Source organism: Eschrichtius robustus, chromosome 13 (genome assembly GCF_028021215.1).
Source record: "Eschrichtius robustus isolate mEscRob2 chromosome 13, mEscRob2.pri, whole genome shotgun sequence".
NCBI classification, from domain to species: Eukaryota; Metazoa; Chordata; class Mammalia; order Artiodactyla; family Eschrichtiidae; genus Eschrichtius; species Eschrichtius robustus.
The window spans coordinates 60,670,689-60,681,003 of NC_090836.1; positions in this window are offsets into that span (position 1 = coordinate 60,670,689).

Sequence of the window (10,315 nt, forward strand, 5' to 3'; positions counted from 1 at the left end):
AAAATCTCTTTGTCTTTGTGTGAAGAGGATTCATTCACACTGACTACGGGCAAGACACATTTTCATCATGATCAGTTTTCTAAACAGGCTAGTCAAACATAACCAAAAGTGGAGATAACCCTAATAATTGAGCTAGGCCCAACACCAATTTCTTTCTTTTTTAAAAAATTATTTTGAAGTCATTCACAATTTTTCCTGACATTTGTATACATAATACCTATTATGAACTGAATTGTGTCCCCCCAAATTAATATGTTGAAGCCCTAACCCCCAAAGTGAATGTATTTTGAGATAAGGCCTTTAAAAAGGCAATTAAGGTTAAATGAGGTCATAAGGGTAGGGCCCTAATCCAATATGACCAGTATCCTTATAAGAAGAGGAAGAGACATCAGGTTTTCTTGCACACAAAGGAAAGACCAAGTGAGGACACAGTAAGAAGGTGGCCATCTACAAGCCAAGGAAAGGGGCCTCAGGTGAAACTAAACTTGCCAATACCTTGATCTTAGACTTCGAGCTTCCAGAGCTGTGAGAAAATACATTTCTGTTGTTTAAGCCATCCAGTCTGGTATTTTGTTATGGCACTCCTAGAAAACTAATACAATACCTAAATCCCACTATAATATAAGTAGAGCAAAAAATTTCAAAGGGAGTACTGCTTTATTCCCAAATTAATGAAACTGTGAAAACTTAGAAGCTGACTGACCAGATAATTGATACTGATCCATTGGTGCCACCTCCCTGCCAGCGCATTTGTCCCCTCCCACTTAAAGGAATACTATGGAAACAGGAACCCTCCCTCTCCTTACTTCTTCCAGAGACAGCTTTGCCTGTCAGTCCAGCACCCTCCTCTCTTATTCTCCATTTCACCCTCCTCACCTCCCAACTCTTCTTCTCTCTAAAAACTTAGCCTTTCCCCAGGGTCTAAGCAGAGGATAGGCACCAAGGTCTATAGGTTATATGTCACTAAACTGGGTTGTCTTGGATTTTGTTTTAATTTGGTTTCTGTTTGAAAAAAGAAAGAAAGCAAACAGAATCTTGTTGGCTGCTATTCACTACCCAGTGAACCTTGAAGGTCCACCTCAGAAACAGGTCTGAGAGCAGCCCAACCCCCGGACAACTTCCGATCGTAACTCTCCTGAAGATATTATCAGCACAATCTGAAACTCTCCTTGTTATTCTTCAAGACTTCAGGTTCTTTTGGTACCTGCCTGAAGGCATCAGCATCCTTAGGCCTTTGCCTCTAGGCTCTTTTTTTTTTTTTTTCTTCTCTTCAACTCTTTCCTTATAAACCAAGAATTTTGAAATCTTCTAAGGGGATGTTTCTGAGCTCATAATGCTTTTTGCCCTAAAAGTTTACACTGATAGAAATTTCAGTAACACTTAAAAAAACCATTATCATGGGAATAGCAGGGTAAGCAAATCAATGGACCCTAAACAACAGTTTACTGGTGAAAATTATAAAAAACAGTCATTTAAAGTCTCTGTGAATTATCCTGAGGGTATACAGCGAATGAAGAAGCATGCATTTAAGAAAATCTTCTAAATCTTGGTAAGAACAGCTAGAGTCTCTGGTATTTCAACCACAACCTGCTCCATCACCACCCCCATGTTATGAAAATCTACTTGGTGTGCTCTAATCTGGGCAGGTGTGGTTAAGGAGATGGGAGCTCCCTTTCTCCCCAGCTCCCAGTCTGGGGGTACAATTTTGTCCCCGGAGGGGCAGGCTGCCAGCATTTCTCACCTCTCCTTCCCCACCAACCCCAGCTCTATTCCAGACAGGCAACTGCCGAGAGGACCAGGTCGCCCTTACCCCATCCAGCCCCCATTCGTAGGGTAGAAAATCTATCCCAGGTGTGACAGGCCTTGAATACTGGGGCCTTAATCACCCCCTCCCCAGCAATCTCATATAGTAGAAGTTCCACACCAGCAGTGGTGAACTGAGAAGTCCAGAGGCTGTCACCATTAAACTGAATTTATTGAAATTCCTGAGAGCCAGTTGAAAGAATTACATATAAGTTGAAGAAAACAATTGATATTGTCATGATATAACCCACATTATATGGACCACCTAACTAGGAACTGAGGCAGAAAAGAAAAATCTTTATATAACTAATACTGTTTAGATCTTCTTTACTTCTATATGCATATTTACTATGCTAAAATTGCAAAATCAAGGGCAAATTGAAAAGTGAATGAAAACAATAACAGCTTTTATAATCCTTGGTCACTCATATCTATAACCAGACATTTATATTTTTAAATAATTTAAAACTTTATACACTGCGGTCAATGCAGATGGAGAATAAATGAACAACCTTGATAATTTTAATACAGTTTGTGGGAAAGTGCCTGAGAAATAATGAAGGGTTAATGCACTTAATAATCTCATATTTTTTGGAGAGGGCATGCTGGTCTCCTGATCTCTGCTGTAGCTCTCTTTAGAGAGCACTGCCTTCTGAATGCTGAAACACAACACTTCCTGCAGTGTAAAGTAAAACCATTAGTTCTCTTTGACCCTATTCCAGGATAATTTGACTAGAAATTAATAACTGTCAACTGGAGATATTTTGCTGGCACCAAGGCAAAATGATGCGTGATTCCTGCGTTGGGTTACTTACGTTGTACACCACATTTACGTCAGAAGAGTAAGTTACTGGCTGGAGTGGGGAAAAGGATTTTAATTTTCAAAACAATTATTGTTTTTTCTGAGGTCATGAATTTGGTTTTCTAGATGTTTTTGATGTTTTAAAGTGCTGCCTCACTTAATAGTAAAGGTTTTGGTTTTGGTGACTTTGTGATAAAGGGTTCAATGTTTTACATTGAACTGGGTTTTAACAAAACATTTTAAACAAAATTATCCCATGACTACAATATAAAGCAATAAAAACAAACAAACAAACAAGTCCATGACACATGTTTACCAATGCTGAGTGTACTGGCATTTTCTTGAAGAAAAGAAAAATAGACACTGTAAGATAAAGTTTCAATTGTGATAGAAATCATGTAACTATACTTTTTGTCCTCTCAGATAATTTATCTTCATCCTACCCCTGGCAAAAGAAGCAAGTTATTTTTTTCTTTCTTCATACATATTCTCCTGTGCTATTCATTCACAGCGGCAATAGTCCTGAATCTCTGAAAGCTTTGGAGACATCTCAGGGAGCAAGAGTTTTTACGTCTTTTGACTTTTTCATCCCACCAAATTCTCATGCGTTGAGTGCCTTCTTTATGTTAGGGCTTCCGGGATGTGACCTCACTGATCTCCTAACACTTTGAGGTGCTATTTTAATCTTTATAGGAGAAAAATAAGGCTCACAGAGGTCTGGTAACTGCCTAAGGTCACAGAGCTAGTAACGGGAATCACATGGGTTAGAGCCAGCTCTGGTTCCTAAAGTCATTGCACACTTTCTGCCATGATATTCAACAATTGTTTGCCCATCTTCAAGGCTCTTACCAAATTGTTATGACAGTAGTGTAGTCTGATATCGCTCAGCTAGATTCTCAGGGCCCATGAAGTTTTAGATAATTTGGGCTCATGAGGCAGGTTTGTTTTGTGTCTTCAGCAAGAGTTTAAAAGGACAGGTGGAAATGTACATGTGGCCCAGCAGTGCCCTGGAATTCATTTGGATGGTGGCAGTGACACCTGAATTCCCTGGGGGCCTCAGAAATGATTGGAGACTGACAATCTGGAAACTAAGTGGCAAACTTTGAACACAGAAGAGGATTGTGGTTGTGCTTATATTTCACTTCTGAATCTTCCACTCCAATTGCACTTTAGCCAGAAGGAGAAATTTGGATGGGCTACTGATTTAGGTGGAAAAAAGTTTGGGCAGTGCCCCAAGACGTAGCTGGGTTTGCGTTTCATCTCTGCTGTTATTACTAAATGAAATTAGGCAAGTTAGTCAATATGAGTCTCCTTCTTCATTTGTAAAATGTGAATAGCAAAACTTGTTTCTCTGAATTATCATGGGGAACTATATAATTAGGCTATATAAAGACTAGATAGTTGGCACTCAAATATCACTAGGCTTCCTACTTCCCAGAAATCCAGTGAATAAGGACAGTCAAGGAAAGACTGCTTGGGTAGATTTTGTACTTGATTCTATGAGACTCTAGTCTGGCAGCCAGGGACTCATGGGTAGCTACTAAGGCATGCCAGCTCTGTAGTGTTTTATAACTTACCAAGCATTTTCAACCCATTACTTCATTTGATTCTTATAAAATCCTTGTGGTAGGGGCATGATTGGCACTTTATACGTCCACTGTTTAAACCCCATTTAATACAGATGAGGGGACTGATGCTCAGAAAGGTCACACAGCTTAGTTAAAGTCACAGAATTGTCAGGTAGAAAAGCCAGGAGAAAGGCCGCATCTTCTGTCTTCATTAGGGGGGTCTCTCCTGAGAGGTAGGGACATGATAGTGCTATAAGGTTCATGGCATTCAGATCAACTTGAACCCACAATTCCTACTTCTCTCATTCCCTTGTGAAATATGTGCTTTAAATATAAACATACCTTTTAATGGACAATGCAGAATATATTTTCGTGATATTTTTGTAAGCTTGACAATTTATGCTGATTGATTTGTTGTATCACCAAAACAAATGTCATTTCTATATTTTCAATTACCATTTGCATTTCCTCTAAGGTTTTATACCAGTCTAGTCATCTAATGAATTAAATCTGTATTTATTTCACTTCAGAAAGGTGAGAGAATTTCCTATTATGAATAATTTAACTGAAAAAATTTACATAACTTGAATTCTGACATTTTATTTTAATGGTATTGGCCATGTAATATAAACAGCAACCTAACTTGATGGGGGTTTTTTGCACTTTTTCGTTGAAAAGATTTTAAGGTAATATTATTTTTTTTTAAAGTAAGATTGCATTAAGGGAATTATTCAGATGAGCAATTATAGTTTTCTGATTTCATTACATGTACCATAAATGATTTCTTTTGGCATGTCTGTTGGTGTGCTTTGCTACCCTAAGAAAATGAAATAGGAAGAGGATAATATTTACTGATAAAAAACATTGAAAAAAAAGCACTCAAATGAAGGTGTAGGGAAGGTAGTCATATACACAGTATCTCTACCATTTCCCACTCAGGAAATCAGACCTGGTAATGCACTTTGATTGTTCCATTCAATTTCAGCCTGTAGCCATAATGAATCAAATTACTCTATAACCTCATTAATGCTAAATAGCTCTCTTTCTAGCCTTTGGTTTCCTAAATAACTATCCATCCACGTCTTGGTTAAGGACTTTCCCTAGTGCCTTTAGTAATTAATGGATGGTAGCATTCTTCTACAGATTCTTAAAAAGCCAGAGATCATTTACTGTATTTGGAAAAAGCCAGTGGATGTCTGACAGGACATGAGAATTCCTTACATCTGTCAGTCTCTTATTTGGTCACCAATGTACAGCATGTCAGTTAGATGGTCTCTGTAGGAGGAAATAAGCATTGTTAATCTCTGTAAAAGCCAGAAATTGCTGCTCCATCAGTCCAACTTAACAGCTGATTTTTATGCTGGAAGAAAAGTGCATATACATTTAAAGTAGCAAGATCTCTGCAGATTCAACAGTATGCTAAGTGAGAGAGAGATGCTTTCGTTGCACAATATAATGAATCAGATACATGAGAAGCATAAAAAAAATTTAAAAACATAAGCTTAAATGTCGGATTGCAGAACAACTCAACTTTTTTTTACTATGTTTGATGGGAAACTGTTAGAACCAAATATTGGACTTATCTTGCAGAAACCCAGAGTCAAATATATTCATTACTCATTTGTCTGCATATTATTAAAGTAAACTTTAAAATGAGTTTTAATTTCCTTTGTCTACAACAAAGAATGTGCATATGATTATGAACCATGATATAGCTCAGTTCATTATTTAACAATGGCCAAAAGAGTAGTCTACTACATCAGTAGCCCTGAATTTTACTTTCATTCATAGGTCAATAATGAAATTATATTATATATCTATTCAAATAAAGATACCAATGTAAGCTATAGGCAAGATAGGTTTAGGAAAAAATGTGAAGTTACTTTCTATATCATCATTATTTTATGTCAGTGAGTTTTTTTTTAACATCTTTATTGAAGTATAATTGCTTTACAACATTGTGTTAGTTTCTGCTGTATAACAAAGTGAATCAGCTATACATATACATATATCCCCATATCTCCTCTCTCTTGCATCACTCTCCCATCCTCCCTATCCCACCCCTCTAGGTGGTCACAGAGCACCGAGCTGATCTCCCTGTGCTATGTGGCTGCTTCCCACTAGCTATCTATTTTACATTTGGTAGTGTATATATGTCCATGCCACTCTCTCACTTCGTGCCAGCTTACCCTTCCCTCTCCCCGTGTCCTCAAGTCCATTCTCTATGTCTGCGTCTTTATTCCTGTCCTGCCCCTAGGTTCTTCAGAACCCTTTTTTTTTTTTTAGATTCCATATATATGTGTTAGCATACAGTATTTGTTTTTCTCTTTCTGACTTACTTCACTCTGTATGACAGACTCTAGGTCCATCTACCTCACTACAAATAACTCAGTTTTGTTTCTTTTTATGGCTGAGTAATATTCCATTGTATATATGTGCCACATCTTCTTTATCCATTCATTTGTCGATGGACACTTATGCTGCTTCCATGTCCTGGCTATTGTAAATAGTGCTGCAATGAACATTGTAGTACATATCTCTTTTGGAATTATGGCTTTCTCAGGGTATATGCCCAGTAGTGGGGATTGCTGGGTCGTACGGTAGTTCTGTTTTTAGTTTTTCAAGGAACCTTCATACTGTTCTCCATAGTGGCTGTATTAATTTACATTCCCACCAACAGTGCAAGAGGGTTCCCTTTTCTCCACACCCTCTCCAGCATTTATTGTTTGTAGATTTTTTCATGATGGCCATTCTATGTCAGTGAGATTTTAAAAGCAAGTAATGAAAAATTTTATCACTGTGGTTTCTGGATCAGGTGTTAAGTTTGGTTAAACAAGTCTGATTAACATACAGCTTTTATAGCTGCATATAATTATCAGCTTTCAACTAAACGAGTTAGGAGTGCTATCACTTTGATACTCTTCTTCTAGAATAAAATACCAAATACAGTGTCATTTCTCAGCCTGCAGATTCTTCCCCTTTCTTACATGTTCATAATGCCATTTTTTTGTCACTCTCCAATTTGAATAATTCCCTGTGTTAGTTTCCTAGAGCTGCCGTAACAAATTACCACTAACTGGGGGGTTCAAGATAACAGGGATTTATTCTCTCACAGTTTTGGGAGCCAGAAATCTGAAATCAATGTGTCGGCAGGGTTTGTTCCTTCCAGAGACTCTAAGGGAGAATCTGTAGCATGCCTGGCTCCCAGCTTCTGGTAGCTGCTGGCAGTCCTTTGTGTTTCTTATGGCTGTGCGTAACTCCAATCTCTGGTTCTGCCTTCATATGGCCTTCCCATCTGTGTCTCTGTGTCTCAAATCTCCTTCTGCCTTTTTCTTATAAGGACTTCCATTGTTGGGTCTAGGATGGCCCTCATTTTGAGCCCCTTAATGTAATTATATCTGCAAAGACTCTTTTTCCAAATAAGGCCACAGCCACAGGTACCATGGGCCAGGACTTGAACATATCTTTTTGAGAACCACTATTCAACACACTACAATCCCTAATGTTCTGGTTCCATGAACTGGTTCAAGTCTAGCCTAAGTTTTATCAGCAGAGAAGTAAGAGAATCAATCACAATGAAATGAATTCTTCATAAAGTCAAATGAATTAAATATAGATAATGGCCTTTTGTTCTGAGATTACTCCTTCTTAATTTCTTCTTGTTAAAATGTGATGATAATAATAGATGGCAATTGTTTAAAAAAATTTTTGGGGAGGAGGGTTACATTTTGGTAAAAACTGTACTAATGTAATAAAACTCCTAAACTGATTCTTCATGTTCAGGGAAGGATCTCACCTGGCTCAGCCTGGATTATGTTCCTTGCCCACACTTGAATCAATCGCTGGGACTGTGAGTGAGGTACTCTGGTTGACCCACCTTGGGTCACATGACCAGCACTGAGGCTCACATGATAGGCCTATTGCTAGCAGGAGGTGTAGACAAAAATAAAACATATCTTTAGTCCTCTGCTATTGGGACACTGAGCATTGTTAAAGGGCATCACAAAACCACTTTGGTTTTGTGCACTACAAATTCATGGGATTCAGTCCCAGGTCTTCACTGATAGTCTGTGGTCCTTTTGCCCATTTTGGTATTGATTTTGTACATTCATTCACTGGGGACCTGCTGAGATGTTGTGCTTGATGCTGGGGATATAACAATAAATAGTTTGCAGGTCCTTCCCACAAATAACTTGTGGGCAAGAATGATTTTAAACATTTAATTAAAATATAACTACACTTACTGGGGTATGGGAAAAGTACCATTTGCAGAGATGAAGAAATAACTAACCAAGCTTGGAATAGGTTAAGATTTACAAAGGAAAGGATAACTGTGGAGTGGGCCTTCCAGGCATAGATAATAAATGAGATGTAAAAAGGCATGGGCGTTTGAAAGGGCACCACATGTTTGCCCTTTAGGATGGTTTAGAAAAAGGATGTGTGGTGGGGAAAGTGCCAAATGAGGCTAGAGGCTACAGAGTGGAAGCCTAATATGACTTGGATTGCATCTTTTAGCAAGCCTCTTAAATGTCTCCGCAGCCTCCAGATTCCCCTTTTTCAGTCCTGAAAGTTGTTATCAAGTTATTCTTCTTAAAGTTTGCTTTGCTCATTTTCCTGCTGAAAAGCTAACATAGACATCCATGGCCTAAAACATATAGTCTAAGTTTGTCGCTGTGTTTTAGGGTTAATACAGGGGAAGCTCTTGAGACAATGCTTGGCACATGACAAGGGTCCATTTCATGTTAATTACTCTTGTGCTTGTTGTTAGCCTGGCATTCCTGCACTCTCCAGGCTATTCCAGTTTTTTCTATCATTTCCCACTCTGTCCAAACCAGGCTACTCACTGTTCCCCAAGTACTTGTTTCTCTCCACCTTTGTTGATCTTCTGTATTATCTTCATGGGTTGGAATCTTAGCCATACGTCAAACTCCCACTCAAAGGTCACCCCATTTCCATTAGTCAGAAGTTATTTCTCCTTTCTTCTCATAGTGTTTTGCTTGAACTTCTTTGATGACATTTAACATGGAGTCTTATACTGCAGTTATTTATGCACATGGCATGTTCTACATCAGGTTGGCTCTAACTGGTTCATTTTTATTTATCTGCTTTCTCTTCTGCCAAGGAATGTTACTGGATATTTTTGATGGGGGTCTTCTTGTTGCCTTTTCTTATTGTGAAAGACAGTAATAGATAGGATTGTCTCTAAGAGAGTCATAAAGAAATCTAACAACTTTTATTTTTTTATTTAAAAATGTATAATTATTGATTAATTTTTTCCTCTGAAATCTTTAACTAATGCACCAAGACAAGAAAATGAAATGAGGAGCAAGGAACATTGGAAAGGAGGCAGCAAAATAATAATTGTTTGCAGGAGGTATGATTATCTAATTGGAAATATCAATCCAGTTTATTTGTGAGAATGAACTGAAAAACTGTTGGGATTATTTAGAAACTTTAGTAAGGTAGTCATGAACAGACAATACTTTTACAATATGCTTGTTAGAAAATATGTATGTGTATGTGTTTGGGGGGAGGACAACAAAATCTAATAGTACTAGCAACAGAAATAGAAAATGCTTGAGAATAATTCCAAAAAATGTTTAGGACTATGAGAATAAACAAACCCAAGAATTACTGAATAATGTGGAAGAAAACTTAAATAAATTGGAAAATATACCAAGTTCCTTGGGACTTCTTAATATTGTGAAACAAGCTAATCTACCAATTTAAGACAAGTTCAATTAAAATTTCAGTGGTTTTGTTATTTATTTATCATTAGACCTTGAAAATGGTTCTAAAATTCATCTAGCAGACTAGAGGCTTTTGAAAAAGGCCATTCAGGGTGGGAATAGTCCTACTCACTACTAAAATATATTAGACAGCTATATTTAAAATAGCATAGAAAAGGTGCAGGGGTAGGGGCACAGATTAATAATTTAGAGGAAAAAGTCCAGAAACAGACCCAAGAAGATGAAAGCATTTAATATTGTAACCATGGCTTTTACAATGAACAAAGAAAAGTTGAATTATTTCATAAATGGCATTAGGACGACTGGCTAACTTTGGAAAAAAATGATTTTATAGCACCAGAACACCATATGTTCAGGTATCTTCTAAATATCAGTGACTTAAAACAATGACA